Source organism: Erpetoichthys calabaricus, chromosome 5 (assembly GCF_900747795.2).
Source record: "Erpetoichthys calabaricus chromosome 5, fErpCal1.3, whole genome shotgun sequence".
NCBI lineage: Eukaryota > Metazoa > Chordata > Cladistia > Polypteriformes > Polypteridae > Erpetoichthys > Erpetoichthys calabaricus.
In genome coordinates this window covers 12501-28567 of record NC_041398.2, presented here as the reverse complement: position 1 = coordinate 28567, position 16067 = coordinate 12501, and the positions used below count along the sequence as shown (strand labels likewise).

Here is a 16067-nt window from a genome sequence, read left to right as displayed (position 1 = left end):
GCCAGTGTATACACGAAATCTATAAATGTAACCTGAATTCTCAGCTAAGCAAAACATCTTGATACCAAACTGTGCCCTTTTCAATGGTAGATACTGTCGAAACTGTAAGCGGCCCTTCCCACGACAATAAACTTTCATCAACTGCAACTGACGGTCCTGGCATGTAGGGCAACTGAAATGCTTCAAATAAATGATCAATCAAAGGACGTAGCTTGAACAATTGGTCGCGGTTTGGATCTTTCTTATCTGGCTCGTTTCTGTTGTCATTCAAATGAAAGAATTTCAGCAGCAAAGAGAATCGGTTACGTGTCATGACAGCTGCAAAAATAGGTGTTTGCATACATAGGATCTGTAGACCAGTACATCTCAATATCTGGTTTTCTGATTATTCCCATCAACATCAAAATCCCAATGAATTTTTTCATTTCGTTTTCATCAGTGTCAAACCAAGCACGACACGGGAATGTGGAGGTAAATTGGGATTTTTCTCAATAAACTGTGCTGCATACAGATTTGTCTGATGACAAAATGTCTGATCAAATCAGGTGACACAAACAGCTCATAAAACTGCTGAGCAGTGTAATTGTTTACATCAACAATAAAGCCACACGTTCCCTCAAACGATGCAGAAAAGGTAGTTCACCACGGGCAGCAGCCCAGCTGAGATGCTGGGGATACACCCACTCAGCGCCGTCATCCGATGCGTCTTCATTCACAATATCATGCAGCGCACGTTGCTGCTCATCACCGTCACTAAAATCTTCTTCAGAACTGCTACAATCATGATCAGAACTGTCCAAAATCGCCTGCAAAGCCTCACTTGAAGTCAGTTTACGTTTCGCCATATTCACAGCTGTTACATGCAAATCACGTCACATGACCGGCCAAAACAACCACAGACTTGTCGAAATACAACGTAGTAATAATAACCACGCCAAACCGACAGTTATACTACTTGCCAGGCATTCATATAACCACAGGCAAATGTGCCGGATAATTCCGGCAGTATGGCGTTAGCATTAAAACAGCGGTGCCGGATATATCCGGCAGAGGGCGGTGAAGGGGTTAAAGGAAAAGCTTGCGGTGCTGCACCGAGTACGTCCCCACCAGAATCCGAATCACCAGTGATCCTGGAAAGCATCGACAACAGCGCAGTTTCCATAGTGTAGTGGTTATCACATTCGCCTAACACGCGAAAGGTCCCCGGTTCGAAACCGGGTGGAAACAGTCATACTGGTCCAGTTTTGTTTTTTCGGTCACCTATAACTCGAAGATTTCCCTCAGTGTTTGAGACGTCAATGGCCCCACACTGCTCCTCAGGTCTCCATCAGTGGAAGAGTAAGCGTTTCATTCCAGCGGGGACGTTGTCTCCAATAAACCATCGCCAGGGATTTACAGGAAAAGCTTGTGGCGCTGCACCGAGTACGTCCCCACCAGATTCCGATTCACCAGTGATCCTGGAAAGCATAGAGAGCAGCGCAGTTTCCATAGTGTAGTGATTATCACATTCGCCTAACCCACGAAAGGTCCCCGGTTCGAAACCGGGTGGAAACAGTCATACTGGTCCAGTTTTGTTTTTTCGGTCACCTATACCTCAGAGATCTCCCTCAGTGTTTGAGATGTCAATGGCCCCACACTATTCCTCAGGTCTCCATCAGTGGAAGAGTAAGCGTTTCGTTCCAGTGGGGACGTTGTCTCCAATAAACCGACGCCAGGGATTTAAAGGAAAAGCTTGCGGTGCTGCACCGAGTACGTCCCCACCAGAATCCGATTCACCAGTGATCCTGGAAAGCATAGAGAGCAGCGCAGTTTCCATAGTGTAGTGGTTATCACATTCGCCTAACACGCGAAAGGTCCCCGGTTCGAATCCGGGTGGAAACATGCTGACCTTAACCTTCCAAGTGTAACGGTTAGGAGAATGTGGCCCTTCTGTGTGCACCCTACGTGAAGAGACTTAAGGCAAAACCTTTTGGGGAGAAGAGAGGGTTTACATAAAGGTATGAAATTTGTCTGCCAAACCAGTGTGGTAGTTGGAAAGTCCATTTTAAGTCTCCACTTGGAGCAAGTGCTCAACCCAGCAGGAAGGCGGAAGAAAATTTGCACAGTCTTGGTTTCCATAGTGTAGTGGTTATCACGTTCGCCTCACACGCGAAAGGTCCCAGGTTCGAAACTGGGTGGAAACAGTCTAAGTTGGTCAGTTTTGTTTTTTCGGCCTCCTATACCTCACAGATCCCCCTCATAGTTTGAGACATCAATGGCCCCACACTACTCCTCAGGTCTCCATCAGTGGAAGAGTAAGCGTTTCGTTCCAGCGGGGACGTTGTCTCCAATAAACCATCGCCAGGGATTAACAGGAAAAGCTTTCGGTGCTGCACCGAGGACAGCCCCACCAGAATCCGATTCACCAGTGATCCTGGAAAGCGTAGAGAGCAGCGCAGTTTCCATAGTGTAGTGGTTATCACGTTCGCCTAACTCGCGAAAGGTCCCCGGTTCGAAACCGTGTGGAAACACTCACACTGGTCCAGTTTTGTGTTTTCGGCCACCTATACCTCGGAGATCTCCCTCAGTGTTTGAGACATCAATGGCCCCACACTACGCCTCAGGTCTCCATCAGTGGAAGAGTAAGCGTTTCGTTCCAGCGGGGACGTTATCTCCGATAAACCGTCGCCAGGGATTTAAAGGAAAAGCTTACGGTGCTGCACCGAGTACATCCCCACCAGAATCCGATTCACCAGTGATCCTGGAAAGCATAGAGAGTAGTGCAGTTTCCATAGTGTAGTGGTTATCACATTCGCCTAACCCGCGAAAGGTCCTCGGATCGAAACCGGGTGGAAACAGTCATACTGGTCCAGTTTTGTTTTTTCGGTCAACTATAACTAGGAGATCTCCCTCACAGTTTGAGACATCAATGGCCCCACACTACTCCTCAGGTCTCCATCAGTGGAAGAGTAAGCGTTTCGTTCCAGCGGGGACGTTGTCTCCAATAAACCGTCGCCAGGGATTTAAAAGAAAAGCTTACGGTGCTGCACTGAGTACATCCCCACCAGAATCCGATTCACCAGTGATCCTGGAAAGCATCGAGAGTAGTGCAGTTTCCATAGTGTAGTGGTTATCACATTCGCCTAACACGCGAAAGGTCCCCGGTTCGAAACCGGGTGGAAACAGTCATACTGGTCCAGTTTTGTTTTTTCGGTCACCTATAACTAGGAGATCTCCCTCAGTGTTTGAGACGTCAATGGCCCCACACTGCTCCTCAGGTCTCCATCAGTGGAAGAGTAAGCGTTTCATTCCAGCGGGGACGTTGTCTCCAATAAACCATCGCCAGGGATTTACAGGAAAAGCTTGTGGCGCTGCACCGAGTACGTCCCCACCAGAATCCGATTCACCAGTGATCCTGGAAACCATAGAAAATAGCGCGGTTTCCATAGTGTAGTGGTTATCACGTTCGCCTTACACGCGAAAGGTCCCCGGGTGGAAACATGCTGACCTTAACCTTGCAAGTGGAACGGTTAGGAGAATGTGGCCCTTCTGTGTGCACCCTACGTCAAGAGACTTAAGGCCAAACCTTTTGGGGAGAAGACAGGGTTTACATAAAGGTATGAAATTTGTCTGCCAAACCAGTGTGGTAGTTGGAAAGTCCATTTTAAGTCTCCACTTGGAGCAAGTGCTCAACCCAGCAGGAAGGCGGAAGAGAATGTGCACAGTCTTGGTTTCCATAGTGTAGTGGTTATCACGTTCGCCTTACACGCGAAAGGTCCCCGGTTCGAAACAGTCATACTGGTCCAGTTTTGTTTTTTCGGTCCCCTATACCTCAGAGATCTCCCTCAGTGTTTGAGACGTCAATGGCCCCACACTACTCCTCAGGTCTCCATCAGTGGAAGAGTAAGCGTTTCGTTCCAGTGGGGACGTTGTCTCCAATAAACCGTCGCCAGGGATTTAAAGGAAAAGCTTGCGGTGCTGCACCGAGTATGTCCCCACCAGAATCCGATTCACCAGTGATCCTGGAAAGCATAGAGAGCAGCGCAGTTTCCATAGTGTAGTGGTTATCACGTTCGCCTTACACGCGAAAGGTCCCCGGTTAGAAACCGGGTGGAAACATGCTGACCTTAACCTTCCAAGTGTAACGGTTAGGAGAATGTGGCCCTTCTGTGTGCGCCCTACGTCAAGACACTTAAGGCCAACCCTTTTGGGGAGAAGAGAGGGTTTACATAAAGGTATGAAATTTGTCTCCCAAACCAGTGTGGTAGTTGGAAAGTCCATTTTAAGTCTCCACTTGGAGCAAGTGCTCAACCCAGCAGGAAGGCGGAAGTGAATGTGCACAGTCTTGGTTTCCATAGTGTAGTGGTTATCACGTTCGCCTCACACGCGAAAGGTCCCCGTTTCGACACTGGGTGGAAACAGTACAGTGAGCATTTTCTTGAAATGGACAGGAAACCGTTCTAAGGTGCTGAAGGTTAACAGTTCGCACCTTGGTTTGAACAGCACTAGAGCGCACGTACGTCTATCCGCCACCCACCATATTCGGTAAGAGTAGCATGGATCTCCTTTCCCCGGATCTTTCCCTATTCATTATTTCGGAGATTAACTAGTTTCTGCCTTTGTAATCTTTCCATTCATCTCAATTGTCTTGTTTACTCGAGAAGACCAGGCTTTGCACGCTAGACCGTTCTCCACCCAGGCCAAGAAAGACACAGCAGACTCAGGTTTCCATAGTGTAGTGGTTATCACGTTCGCCTCACACACGAAAGGTCCCCGGTTCAAAACCGGGTGTAAACAGTCTAAGTGGGACAGTTTTGTTTTTTCGGCCTCCTTTACCTCACAGATCCGCCTCATAGTTTGAGACATCAATGGCCCCACACTACTCCTCAGGTCTCCATCAGTGGAAGAGTAAGCGTTTCGTTCCAACGGGTACGTTGTCTCCAATAAACCGTCGCCAGGGATTTAAAGGAAAAGCTTGCGGTGCTGCACCGAGGACAGCCCCACCAGAATCCGATTCACCAGTGATCCTGGAAAGCGTAGAGAGCAGCGCAGTTTCCATAGTGTAGTGGTTATCACGTTCGCCTAACTCGCGAAAGGTCCCCGTGTGGAAACAGTCACACTGGTCCAGTTTTGTGTTTTCGGCCACCTATACCTCGGAGATCTCCCTCAGTGTTTGAGACGTCAATGGCCCCACACTACGCCTCAGGTCTCCATCAGTGGAAGAGTAAGCGTTTCGTTCCAGCGGGGACGTTGTCTCCAATAAACCGTCACCAGGGATTTAAAGGAAAAGCTTACGGTGCTGCACCGAGTACATCCCCACCAGAATCCGATTCACCAGTGATCCTGGAAAGCATAGAGAGTAGTGCAGTTTCCATAGTGTAGTGGTTATCACATTCGCCTAACACGCGAAAGGTCCCCGGTTCGAAACCGGGTGGAAACAATCATACTGGTCCAGTTTTGTTTTTTCTGTCACCTATAACTAGGAGATCTCCCTCAGTGTTTGAGACGTCAATGGCCCCACACTGCTCCTCAGGTCTCCATCAGTGGAAGAGTAAGCGTTTCATTCCAGCGGGGACGTTGTCTCCAATAAACCATCGCCAGGGATTTACAGGAAAAGCTTGTGGCGCTGCACCGAGTACGTCCCCACCAGAATCCGATTCACCAGTGATCCTGAAAAGCATAGAGAGCAGCGCAGTTTCCATAGTGTAGTGATTATCACATTCGCCTAACACGCGAAAGGTCCCCGGGTCGAAACCGGGTGGAAACAGTCATACTGCTCCAGTTTTGTTTTTTCGGTCACCTATACCTCAGAGATCTCCCTCAGTGTTTGAGATGTCAATGGCCCCACACTACTCCTCAGGTCTCCATCAGTGGAAGAGTAAGCGTTTCGTTCCAGTGGGGACGTTGTCTCCAATAAACCGACGCCAGGGATTTACAGGAAAAGCTTGTGGCGCTGCACCGAGTACGTCCCCCACCAGAATCCGATTCACCAGTGATCCTGGAAAGCATAGAAAACAGCGTGGTTTCCATAGTGTAGTGGTTATCACGTTCGCCTTACACGCGAAAGGTCCCCGGTTAGAAACAGCGTGGAAACATGCTGACCTTAACCTTCCAAGTGTAACGGTTAGGAGAATGTGGCCCTTCTGTGTGCACCCTACGTCAAGACACTTAAGGCCAACCCTTTTGGGGACAGGAGAGGGTTTACATAAAGGTATGAAATTTGTCTGCCAAACCAGTGTGGTAGTTGGAAAGTCCATTTTAAGTCTCCACTTGGAGCAAGTGCTCAACCCAGCAGGAAGGCGGAAGAGAATGTGCACAGTCTTGGTTTCCATAGTGTAGTGGTTATCACGTTCGCCTCACACGCGAAAGGTCCCCGTTTCGACACCGGGTGGAAACAGTACAGTGAGCGTTTTTCTTGAAACGGACAGGAAACCGTTCTAAGGTGCTGAAGGTTAACAGTTCGCACCTTGGTTTGAACAGCACTAGAGCGCACGTACGTCTATCCGCCACCCACCATGTTCGGTAAGAGTAGCATGGATCTCCTTTCCCCGTATCTATCCCTATTCATTATTTCGGAGATTAACTAGTTTCTGCCTTTGTAATCTTTCCATTCATCTCAATTGTCTTGTTTACTCAAGAAGACCACGCTTTCAACGCTAGGCCGTTCTCCACCCAGGCCAAGGAAGACACAGCAGACTCAGGTTTCCATAGTGTAGTGGTTATCACGTTCGCCTCACACGCGAAAGGTCCCTGGGTGGAAACAGTCTAAGTTAGTCAGTTTTGTTTTTTCGGCCTCCTATACCTCACAGATCCCCCTCATAGTTTGAGACATCAATGGCCCCACACTACTCCTCAGGTCTCCATCAGTGGAAGAGTAAGCGTTTCGTTCCAGCGGGGACGTTGTCTCCAATAAACCGTCGCCAGGGATTTAAAGGAAAAGCTTGCGGTGCTGCACCGAGGACAGCCCCACCAGAATCCGATTCAGCAGTGATCCTGGAAAGCGTAGAGAGCAGCGCAGTTTCCATAGTGTAGTGGTTATCACGTTCGCCTAACACGCGAAAGGTCCCCGGTTCGAAACCGGGTGGAAACAGTCATACTGCTCCAGTTTTGTTTTTTCGGTCACCTATACCTCAGAGATCTCTCAGTGTTTGAGATGTCAATGGCCCCACACTACTCCTCAGGTCTCCATCAGTGGAAGAGTAAGCGTTTCGTTCCAGTGGGGACGTTGTCTCCAATAAACCGACGCCAGGCATTTAACCCTTTAACCGCCAACTCCCTAAATATTCCCCAAGCCAGGCGAAATCTGAACAATTTTTGTTTTTTTACTTTTTTACATTTTTTTTACATTTTTTACATTTATTCAAGCAGTATTGACCACTAAATGTTGTGCAAGTTGCCAGTGTATACACGAAATCTATAAATGTAACCTGAATTCTCAGCTAAGCAAAACATCTTGATACCAAACTGTGCCCTTTTCAATGGTAGATACTGTCGAAACTGTAAGCGGCCCTTCCACGACAATAAACTTTCATCAACTGCAACTGACGGTCCTGGCATGTAGGGCAACTGAAATGCTTCAAATAAATGATCAATCAAAGGACGTAGCTTGAACAATTGGTCGCGGTTTGGATCTTTCTTATCTGGCTCGTTTCTGTTGTCATTCAAATGAAAGAATTTCAGCAGCAAAGAGAATCGGTTACGTGTCATGACAGCTGCAAAAATAGGTGTTGCATACATAGGATCTGTAGACCAGTACATCTCAATATCTGGTTTTCTGATTATTCCCATCAACATCAAAATCCCAATGAATTTTTTCATTTCGTTTTCATCAGTGTCAAACCAAGCACGAACACGGGAATGTGGAGGTAAATTGGGATTTTTCTCAATAAACTGTGCTGCATACAGATTTGTCTGATGAACAAAATGTCTGATCAAATCAGGTGACACAAACAGCTCATAAAACTGCTCAGCAGTGTAATTGTTTACATCAACAATAAAGCCACACGTTCCCTCAAACGAATGCAGAAAAGGTAGTTCACCACGGGCAGCAGCCCAGCTGAGATGCTGGGGATACACCCACTCAGCGCCGTCATCCGATGCGTCTTCATTCACAATATCATGCAGCGCACGTTGCTGCTCATCACCGTCACTAAAATCTTCTTCAGAACTGCTACAATCATGATCAGAACTGTCCAAAATCGCCTGCAAAGCCTCACTTGAAGTCAGTTTACGTTTCGCCATATTCACAGCTGTTACATGCAAATCACGTCACATGACCGGCCAAAACAACCACAGACTTGTCGAAATACAACGTAGTAATAATAACCACGCCAAACCGACAGTTATACTACTTGCCAGGCATTCATATAACCACAGGCAAATGTGCCGGATAATTCCGGCAGTATGGCGTTAGCATTAAAACAGCGGTGCCGGATATATCCGGCAGAGGGCGGTGAAGGGGTTAAAGGAAAAGCTTGCGGTGCTGCACCGAGTACGTCCCCACCAGAATCCGATTCACCAGTGATCCTGGAAAGCATAGAGAACAGCGCAGTTTCCATAGTGTAGTGGTTATCACATTCGCCTAACACGCGAAAGGTCCCCGGTTCGAAACCGGGTGGAAACAGTCATACTGGTCCAGTTTTGTTTTTTCGGTCACCTATAACTCGGAGATTTCCCTCAGTGTTTGAGACGTCAATGGCCCCACACTGCTCCTCAGGTCTCCATCAGTGGAAGAGTAAGCGTTTCATTCCAGCGGGGACGTTGTCTCCAATAAACCATCGCCAGGGATTTACAGGAAAAGCTTGTGGTGCTGCACCGAGTACGTCCCCACCAGAATCCGATTCACCAGTGATCCTGGAAAGCATAGAGAGCAGCGCAGTTTCCATAGTGTAGTGATTATCACATTCGCCTAACCCGCGAAAGGTCCCCGGTTCGAAACCGGGTGGAAACAGTCATACTGGTCCAGTTTTGTTTTTTCGGTCACCTATACCTCAGAGATCTCCCTCAGTGTTTGAGATGTCAATGGCCCCACACTACTCCTCAGGTCTCCATCAGTGGAAGAGTAAGCGTTTCGTTCCAGTGGGGACGTTGTCTCCAATAAACCGACGCCAGGGATTTAAAGGAAAAGCTTGCGGTGCTGCACCGAGTACGTCCCCACCAGAATCCGATTCACCAGTGATCCTGGAAAGCATAGAGAGCAGCGCAGTTTCCATAGTGTAGTGGTTATCACATTCGCCTAACACGCGAAAGGTCCCCGGTTCGAAACCGGGTGGAAACATGCTGACCTTAACCTTCCAAGTGTAACGGTTAGGAGAATGTGGCCCTTCTGTGTGCACCCTACGTGAAGAGACTTAAGGCCAAACCTTTTGGGGAGAAGAGAGGGTTTACATAAAGGTATGAAATTTGTCTGCCAAACCAGTGTGGTAGTTGGAAAGTCCATTTTAAGTCTCCACTTGGAGAAAGTGCTCAACCCAGCAGGAAGGCGGAAGAAAATTTGCACAGTCTTGGTTTCCATAGTGTAGTGGTTATCACGTTCGCCTCACACGCGAAAGGTCCCAGGTTCGAAACTGGGTGGAAACAGTCTAAGTTGGTCAGTTTTGTTTTTTCGGCCTCCTATACCTCACAGATCCCCCTCATAGTTTGAGACATCAATGGCCCCACACTACTCCTCAGGTCTCCATCAGTGGAAGAGTAAGCGTTTCGTTCCAGCGGGGACGTTGTCTCCAATAAACCATCGCCAGGGATTAACAGGAAAAGCTTTCGGTGCTGCACCGAGTACAGCCCCACCAGAATCCGATTCACCAGTGATCCTGGAAAGCGTAGAGAGCAGCGCAGTTTCCATAGTGTAGTGGTTATCACGTTCGCCTAACTCGCGAAAGGTCCCCGGTTCGAAACCGTGTGGAAACACTCACACTGGTCCAGTTTTGTGTTTTCGGCCACCTATACCTCGGAGATCTCCCTCAGTGTTTGAGACATCAATGGCCCCACACTACGCCTCAGGTCTCCATCAGTGGAAGAGTAAGCGTTTCGTTCCAGCGGGGACGTTGTCTCCGATAAACCGTCGCCAGGGATTTAAAGGAAAAGCTTACGGTGCTGCACCGAGTACATCCCCACCAGAATCCGATTCACCAGTGATCCTGGAAAGCATAGAGAGTAGTGCAGTTTCCATAGTGTAGTGGTTATCACGTTCGCCTAACTCGCGAAAGGTCCCCGGTTCGAAACCGGGTGGAAACAGTCATACTGGTCCAGTTTTGTTTTTTCGGTCAACTATAACTAGGAGATCTCCCTCATAGTTTGAGACATCAATGGCCCCACACTACTCCTCAGGTCTCCATCAGTGGAAGAGTAAGCGTTTCGTTCCAGCGGGGACGTTGTCTCCAATAAACCGTCGCCAGGGATTTAAAGGAAAAGCTTACGGTGCTGCACTGAGTACATCCCCACCAGAATCCGATTCACCAGTGATCCTGGAAAGCATAGAGAGTAGTGCAGTTTCCATAGTGTAGTGGTTATCACATTCGCCTAACACGCGAAAGGTCCCCGGTTCGAAACCGGGTGGAAACAGTCATACTGGTCCAGTTTTGTTTTTTCGGTCACCTATAACTAGGAGATCTCCCTCAGTGTTTGAGACGTCAATGGCCCCACACTGCTCCTCAGGTCTCCATCAGTGGAAGAGTAAGCGTTTCATTCCAGCGGGGACGTTGTCTCCAATAAACCATCGCTAGGGATTTACAGGAAAAGCTTGTGGCGCTGCACCGAGTACGTCCCCACCAGAATCCGATTCACCAGTGATCCTGGAAACCATAGAAAATAGCGCGGTTTCCATAGTGTAGTGGTTATCACGTTCGCCTTACACGCGAAAGGTCCCCGGGTGGAAACATGCTGACATTAACCTTGCAAGTGGAACGGTTAGGAGAATGTGGCCCTTCTGTGTGCACCCTACGTCAAGAGACTTAAGGCCAAACCTTTTGGGGAGAAGACAGGGTTTACATAAAGGTATGAAATTTGTCTGCCAAACCAGTGTGGTAGTTGGAAAGTCCATTTTAAGTCTCCACTTGGAGCAAGTGCTCAACCCAGCAGGAAGGCGGAAGAGAATGTGCACAGTCTTGGTTTCCATAGTGTAGTGGTTATCACGTTCGCCTCACACGCGAAAGGTCCCCGTTTCAACACAGGGTGGAAACAGTACAGTGAGCGTTTTTCTTGAAACGTGCAGGAAACCGTTCTAAGGTGCTGAAGGTTAACAGTTCGCACCTTGGTTTGAACAGCACTAGAGCGCACGTACGTCTATCTGCCACCCACTGTATTCAGTAAGAGTAGCATGGATCTCCTTTCCCCGTATCTATCCATATTAATTATTTCGGAGATTAACTAGTTTCTGCCTTTGTAATCTTTCCATTCATCTCAATTGTCTTGTTTACTCGAGAAGACCAGGCTTTGCACGCTAGACCGTTCTCCACCCAGGCCAAGGAAGACACAGCAGACTCAGGTTTCCATAGTGTAGTGGTTATCACGTTCGCCTCACACGCGAAAGGTCCCCGTTTCAAAACCGGGTGTAAACAGTCTAAGTGGGACAGTTTTGTTTTTTCGGCCTCCTATACCTCACAGATCCGCCTCATAGTTTGAGACATCAATGGCCCCACACTACTCCTCAGGTCTCCATCAGTGGAAGAGTAAGCGTTTCGTTCCAACGGGGACGTTGTCTCCAATAAACCGTCGCCAGGGATTTAAAGGAAAAGCTTGCGGTGCTGCACCGAGGACAGCCCCACCAGAATCCGATTCACCAGTGATCCTGGAAAGCGTAGAGAGCAGCGCAGTTTCCATAGTGTAGTGGTTATCACGTTCGCCTAACTCGCGAAAGGTCCCCGGTTCGAAACCGTGTGGAAACACTCACACTGGTCCAGTTTTGTGTTTTCGGCCACCTATACCTCGGAGATCTCCCTCAGTGTTTGAGACATCAATGGCCCCACACTACGCCTCAGGTCTCCATCAGTGGAAGAGTAAGCGTTTCGTTCCAGCGGGGACGTTGTCTCCAATAAACCGTCGCCAGGGATTTAAAGGAAAAGCTTACGGTGCTGCACCGAGTACATCCCCACCAGAATCCGATTCACCAGTGATCCTGGAAAGCATAGAGAGCAGCGCAGTTTCCATAGTGTAGTGGTTATCACATTCGCCTAACACGCGAAAGGTCCCCGGTTCGAAACCGGGTGGAAACAGTCATACTGCTCCAGTTTTGTTTTTTCGGTCACCTATACCTCAGAGATCTCCCTCAGTGTTTGAGATGTCAATGGCCCCACACTACTCCTCAGGTCTCCATCAGTGGAAGAGTAAGCGTTTCGTTCCAGTGGGGAGGTTGTCTCCAATAAACCGACGCCAAGGATTTAAAGGAAAAGCTTGCGGTGCTGCACCGAGTATGTCCCCACCAGAATCCGATTCACCAGTGATCCTGGAAAGCATAGAGAGCAGCGCAGTTTCCATAGTGTAGTGGTTATCACATTCGCCTAACACGCGAAAGGTCCCCGGTTCGAAACCGGGTGGAAACATGCTGACCTTAACCTTCCAAGTGTAACAGTTAGGAGAATGTGGCCCTTCTGTGTGCACCCTACGTCAAGACACTTAAGGCCAACCCTTTTGGGGAGAAGAGAGGGTTTACATAAAGGTATGAAATTTGTCTGCCAAACCAGTGTGGTAGTTGGAAAGTCCATTTTAAGTCTCCACTTGGAGCAAGTGCTCAACCCAGCAGGAAGGCGGAAGAAAATTTGCACAGTCTTGGTTTCCATAGTGTAGTGGTTATCACGTTCGCCTCACACGCGAAAGGTCCCCGGTTCGAAACTGGGTGGAAACAGTCTAAGTTGGTCAGTTTTGTTTTTTCGGCCTCCTATACCTCACAGATCCCCCTCATAGTTTGAGACATCAATGGCCCCACACTACGCCTCAGGTCTCCATCAGTGGAAGAGTAAGCGTTTCGTTCCAGCGGGGACGTTGTCTCCAATAAACCGTCGCCAGGGATTTAAAGGAAAAGCTTACGGTGCTGCACCGAGTACATCCCCACCAGAATCCGATTCACCAGTGATCCTGGAAAGCGTAGAGAGCAGCGCAGTTTCCATAGTGTAGTGGTTATCACGTTCGCCTAACTCGCGAAAGGTCCCCGGTTCGAAACCGTGTGGAAACAGTCATACTGGTCCAGTTTTGTTTTTTCGGTCACCTATACCTCGGAGATCTCCCTCAGTGTTTGAGACATCAATGGCCCCACACTACTCCTCAGGTCTCCATCAGTGGAAGAGTAAGCGTTTCGTTCCAGCGGGGACGTTGTCTCCAATAAACCGTCGCCAGGGATTTACAGGAAAAGCTTGCGGTGCTGCACCGAGGACAGCCCCACCAGAATCCGATTCACCAGTGATCCTGGAAAGCGTAGAGAGCAGCGCAGTTTCCATAGTGTAGTGGTTATCACGTTCGCCTAACTCGCGAAAGGTCCCCGGTTTCGAAACCGTGTGGAAACACTCACACTGGTCCAGTTTTGTGTTTTCGGCCACCTATACCTCGGAGATCTCCCTCAGTGTTTGAGACATCAATGGCCCCACACTACGCCTCAGGTCTCCATCAGTGGAAGAGTAAGCGTTTCGTTCCAGCGGGGACGTTGTCTCCGATAAACCGTCGCCAGGGATTTAAAGGAAAAGCTTACGGTGCTGCACCGAGTACATCCCCACCAGAATCCGATTCACCAGTGATCCTGGAAAGCATAGAGAGTAGTGCAGTTTCCATAGTGTAGTGGTTATCACATTCGCCTAACACGCGAAAGGTCCCCGGTTCGAAACCGGGTGGAAACAGTCATACTGGTCCAGTTTTGTTTTTTCGGTCACCTATAACTAGGAGATCTCCCTCAGTGTTTGAGACGTCAATGGCCCCACACTGCTCCTCAGGTCTCCATCAGTGGAAGAGTAAGCGTTTCGTTCCAGCGGGGACGTTGTCTCCAATAAACCGTCGCCAGGGATTTACAGGAAAAGCTTGTGGCGCTGCACCGAGTACGTCCCCACCAGAATCCGATTCACCAGTGATCCTGGAAACCATAGAAAATAGCGCGGTTTCCATAGTGTAGTGGTTATCACGTTCGCCTTACACGCGAAAGGTCCCCGGGTGGAAACATGCTGACCTTAACCTTCCAAGTGGAACGGTTAGGAGAATGTGGCCCTTCTGTGTGCACCCTACGTGAAGAGACTTAAGGCCAAACCTTTTGGGGACAAGAGAGGGTTTACATAAAGGTATGAAATTTGTCTGCCAAACCAGTGTGGTAGTTGGAAAGTCCATTTTAAGTCTCCACTTGGAGCAAGTGCTCAACCCAGCAGGAAGGCGGAAGAGAATGTGCACAGTCTTGGTTTCCATAGTGTAGTGGTTATCACGTTCGCCTCACACGCGAAAGGTCCCCGGTTCGACACCGGGTGGAAACAGTACAGTGAGCGTTTTTCTTGAAACGGACAGGAAACCGTTCTAAGGTGCTGAAGGTTAACAGTTCGCACCTTGGTTTGAACAGCACTAGAGCGCACGTACGTCTATCTGCCACCCACTGTATTCAGTAAGAGTAGCATGGATCTCCTTTCCCCGTATCTATCCCTATTCATTATTTCGGAGATTAACTAGTTTCTGCCTTTGTAATCTTTCCATTCATCTCAATTGTCTTGTTTACTCGAGAAGACCAGGCTTTGCACGCTAGACCGTTCTCCACCCAGGCCAAGGAAGACACAGCAGACTCAGGTTTCCATAGTGTAGTGGTTATCACGTTCGCCTCACACGCGAAAGGTCCCCGTTTCAAAACCGGGTGTAAACAGTCTAAGTGGGACAGTTTTGTTTTTTCGGCCTCCTATACCTCACAGATCCCCCTCATAGTTTGAGACATCAATGGCCCCACACTACTCCTCAGGTCTCCATCAGTGGAAGAGTAAGCGTTTCGTTCCAGCGGGGACGTTGTCTCCAATAAACCGTCGCCAGGGATTTAAAGGAAAAGCTTGCGGTGCTGCACCGAGGACAGCCCCACCAGAATCCGATTCACCAGTGATCCTGGAAAGCGTAGAGAGCAGCGCAGTTTCCATAGTGTAGTGGTTATCACGTTCGCCTAACTCGCGAAAGGTCCCCGTTTCGAAACCGTGTGGAAACAGTCACACTGGTCCAGTTTTGTGTTTTCGGCCACCTATACCTCGGAGATCTCCCTCAGTGTTTGAGACGTCAATGGCCCCACACTACTCCTCAGGTCTCCATCAGTGGAAGAGTAAGCGTTTCGTTCCAGCGGGGACGTTGTCTCCAATAAACCGTCGCCAGGGATTTAAAGGAAAAGCTTGCGGCGCTGCACCGAGTACGTCCCCACCAGAATCCGATTCACCAGTGATCCTGGAAAGCATAGAGAGCAGCGCAGTTTCCATAGTGTAGTGATTATCACATTCGCCTAACAAGCGGAAGGTCCCCGGGTCGAAACTGGGTGGAAACAGTCATACTGCTCCAGTTTTGTTTTTTCGGTCACCTATACCTCAGAGATCTCCCTCAGTGTTTGAGATGTCAATGGCCCCACACTACTCCTCAGGTCTCCATCAGTGGAAGAGTAAGCGTTTCGTTCCAGTGGGGACGTTGTCTCCAATAAACCGACGCCAGGGATTTAAAGGAAAAGCTTGCGGTGCTGCAGCGAGTACGTCCCCACCAGAATCCGATTCACCAGTGATCCTGGAAAGCATAGAGAGCAGCGCAGTTTCCATAGTGTAGTGGTTATCACATTCGCCTAACACGCGGAAGGTCCCCGGTTCGAAACCGCGTGGAAACATGCTGACCTTAACCTTCCAAGTGTAACGGTTAGGAGAATGTGGCCCTTCTGTGTGCACCCTACGTCAAGACACTTAAGGCCAACCCTTTTGGGGAGAAGAGAGGGTTTACATAAAGGTATGAAATTTGTCTGCCAAACCAGTGTGGTAGTTGGAAAGTCCATTTTAAGTCTCCACTTGGAGCAAGTGCTCAACCCAGCAGGAAGGCGGAAGAAAATTTGCACAGTCTTGGTTTCCATAGTGTAGTGGTTATCACGTTCGCCTCACACGCGAAAGGTCCCCGGTTCGAAACTG

The 16067-nt window shown here is 48.9% G+C and overlaps 29 non-coding genes across 29 annotated transcripts in view; all 29 read left to right on the top strand.

The window, feature by feature from the left end:
• Nucleotides 1–1154: 1154 nt before the first annotated feature.
• On the top strand, nt 1155–1227 carry trnav-aac (transfer RNA valine (anticodon AAC)). The gene has a single exon. It is a non-coding gene; the product is annotated as a tRNA-Val (tRNA).
• Nucleotides 1228–1808: 581 nt separating this feature from the next.
• Nucleotides 1809–1881, top strand: trnav-aac (transfer RNA valine (anticodon AAC)). Its single transcript has one exon. It is a non-coding gene; the product is annotated as a tRNA-Val (tRNA).
• A 229-nt stretch (nt 1882–2110) lies between these two features.
• On the top strand, nt 2111–2183 carry trnav-cac (transfer RNA valine (anticodon CAC)). Its single transcript has one exon. It is a non-coding gene; the product is annotated as a tRNA-Val (tRNA).
• A 254-nt stretch (nt 2184–2437) lies between these two features.
• Nucleotides 2438–2510, top strand: trnav-aac (transfer RNA valine (anticodon AAC)). The gene has a single exon. It is a non-coding gene; the product is annotated as a tRNA-Val (tRNA).
• A 254-nt stretch (nt 2511–2764) lies between these two features.
• On the top strand, nt 2765–2837 carry trnav-aac (transfer RNA valine (anticodon AAC)). The gene has a single exon. It is a non-coding gene; the product is annotated as a tRNA-Val (tRNA).
• A 254-nt stretch (nt 2838–3091) lies between these two features.
• trnav-aac (transfer RNA valine (anticodon AAC)) lies at nt 3092–3164 on the top strand. The gene has a single exon. It is a non-coding gene; the product is annotated as a tRNA-Val (tRNA).
• An 861-nt stretch (nt 3165–4025) lies between these two features.
• Nucleotides 4026–4098, top strand: trnav-uac (transfer RNA valine (anticodon UAC)). Its single transcript has one exon. It is a non-coding gene; the product is annotated as a tRNA-Val (tRNA).
• A 605-nt stretch (nt 4099–4703) lies between these two features.
• trnav-cac (transfer RNA valine (anticodon CAC)) lies at nt 4704–4776 on the top strand. Its single transcript has one exon. It is a non-coding gene; the product is annotated as a tRNA-Val (tRNA).
• Nucleotides 4777–5346: 570 nt separating this feature from the next.
• trnav-aac (transfer RNA valine (anticodon AAC)) lies at nt 5347–5419 on the top strand. Its single transcript has one exon. It is a non-coding gene; the product is annotated as a tRNA-Val (tRNA).
• A 582-nt stretch (nt 5420–6001) lies between these two features.
• On the top strand, nt 6002–6074 carry trnav-uac (transfer RNA valine (anticodon UAC)). The gene has a single exon. It is a non-coding gene; the product is annotated as a tRNA-Val (tRNA).
• A 229-nt stretch (nt 6075–6303) lies between these two features.
• trnav-cac (transfer RNA valine (anticodon CAC)) lies at nt 6304–6376 on the top strand. Its single transcript has one exon. It is a non-coding gene; the product is annotated as a tRNA-Val (tRNA).
• Nucleotides 6377–6996: 620 nt separating this feature from the next.
• Nucleotides 6997–7069, top strand: trnav-aac (transfer RNA valine (anticodon AAC)). Its single transcript has one exon. It is a non-coding gene; the product is annotated as a tRNA-Val (tRNA).
• Nucleotides 7070–8529: 1460 nt separating this feature from the next.
• Nucleotides 8530–8602, top strand: trnav-aac (transfer RNA valine (anticodon AAC)). The gene has a single exon. It is a non-coding gene; the product is annotated as a tRNA-Val (tRNA).
• A 254-nt stretch (nt 8603–8856) lies between these two features.
• On the top strand, nt 8857–8929 carry trnav-aac (transfer RNA valine (anticodon AAC)). Its single transcript has one exon. It is a non-coding gene; the product is annotated as a tRNA-Val (tRNA).
• A 254-nt stretch (nt 8930–9183) lies between these two features.
• On the top strand, nt 9184–9256 carry trnav-aac (transfer RNA valine (anticodon AAC)). Its single transcript has one exon. It is a non-coding gene; the product is annotated as a tRNA-Val (tRNA).
• Nucleotides 9257–9485: 229 nt separating this feature from the next.
• Nucleotides 9486–9558, top strand: trnav-cac (transfer RNA valine (anticodon CAC)). The gene has a single exon. It is a non-coding gene; the product is annotated as a tRNA-Val (tRNA).
• A 254-nt stretch (nt 9559–9812) lies between these two features.
• Nucleotides 9813–9885, top strand: trnav-aac (transfer RNA valine (anticodon AAC)). The gene has a single exon. It is a non-coding gene; the product is annotated as a tRNA-Val (tRNA).
• Nucleotides 9886–10139: 254 nt separating this feature from the next.
• On the top strand, nt 10140–10212 carry trnav-aac (transfer RNA valine (anticodon AAC)). The gene has a single exon. It is a non-coding gene; the product is annotated as a tRNA-Val (tRNA).
• Nucleotides 10213–10466: 254 nt separating this feature from the next.
• Nucleotides 10467–10539, top strand: trnav-aac (transfer RNA valine (anticodon AAC)). Its single transcript has one exon. It is a non-coding gene; the product is annotated as a tRNA-Val (tRNA).
• A 1249-nt stretch (nt 10540–11788) lies between these two features.
• trnav-aac (transfer RNA valine (anticodon AAC)) lies at nt 11789–11861 on the top strand. Its single transcript has one exon. It is a non-coding gene; the product is annotated as a tRNA-Val (tRNA).
• Nucleotides 11862–12115: 254 nt separating this feature from the next.
• On the top strand, nt 12116–12188 carry trnav-aac (transfer RNA valine (anticodon AAC)). Its single transcript has one exon. It is a non-coding gene; the product is annotated as a tRNA-Val (tRNA).
• Nucleotides 12189–12442: 254 nt separating this feature from the next.
• Nucleotides 12443–12515, top strand: trnav-aac (transfer RNA valine (anticodon AAC)). The gene has a single exon. It is a non-coding gene; the product is annotated as a tRNA-Val (tRNA).
• A 229-nt stretch (nt 12516–12744) lies between these two features.
• Nucleotides 12745–12817, top strand: trnav-cac (transfer RNA valine (anticodon CAC)). Its single transcript has one exon. It is a non-coding gene; the product is annotated as a tRNA-Val (tRNA).
• A 254-nt stretch (nt 12818–13071) lies between these two features.
• trnav-aac (transfer RNA valine (anticodon AAC)) lies at nt 13072–13144 on the top strand. Its single transcript has one exon. It is a non-coding gene; the product is annotated as a tRNA-Val (tRNA).
• Nucleotides 13145–13726: 582 nt separating this feature from the next.
• trnav-aac (transfer RNA valine (anticodon AAC)) lies at nt 13727–13799 on the top strand. The gene has a single exon. It is a non-coding gene; the product is annotated as a tRNA-Val (tRNA).
• Nucleotides 13800–14344: 545 nt separating this feature from the next.
• Nucleotides 14345–14417, top strand: trnav-cac (transfer RNA valine (anticodon CAC)). The gene has a single exon. It is a non-coding gene; the product is annotated as a tRNA-Val (tRNA).
• A 304-nt stretch (nt 14418–14721) lies between these two features.
• Nucleotides 14722–14794, top strand: trnav-cac (transfer RNA valine (anticodon CAC)). Its single transcript has one exon. It is a non-coding gene; the product is annotated as a tRNA-Val (tRNA).
• A 908-nt stretch (nt 14795–15702) lies between these two features.
• On the top strand, nt 15703–15775 carry trnav-uac (transfer RNA valine (anticodon UAC)). The gene has a single exon. It is a non-coding gene; the product is annotated as a tRNA-Val (tRNA).
• A 229-nt stretch (nt 15776–16004) lies between these two features.
• Nucleotides 16005–16067, top strand: part of trnav-cac (transfer RNA valine (anticodon CAC)) — a 73-nt gene continuing 10 nt past the window's right edge. The window contains exon 1 of the tRNA in view: nt 16005–16067. This exon is cut by the window's right edge and continues 10 nt beyond it. This is a non-coding gene — a tRNA (tRNA-Val).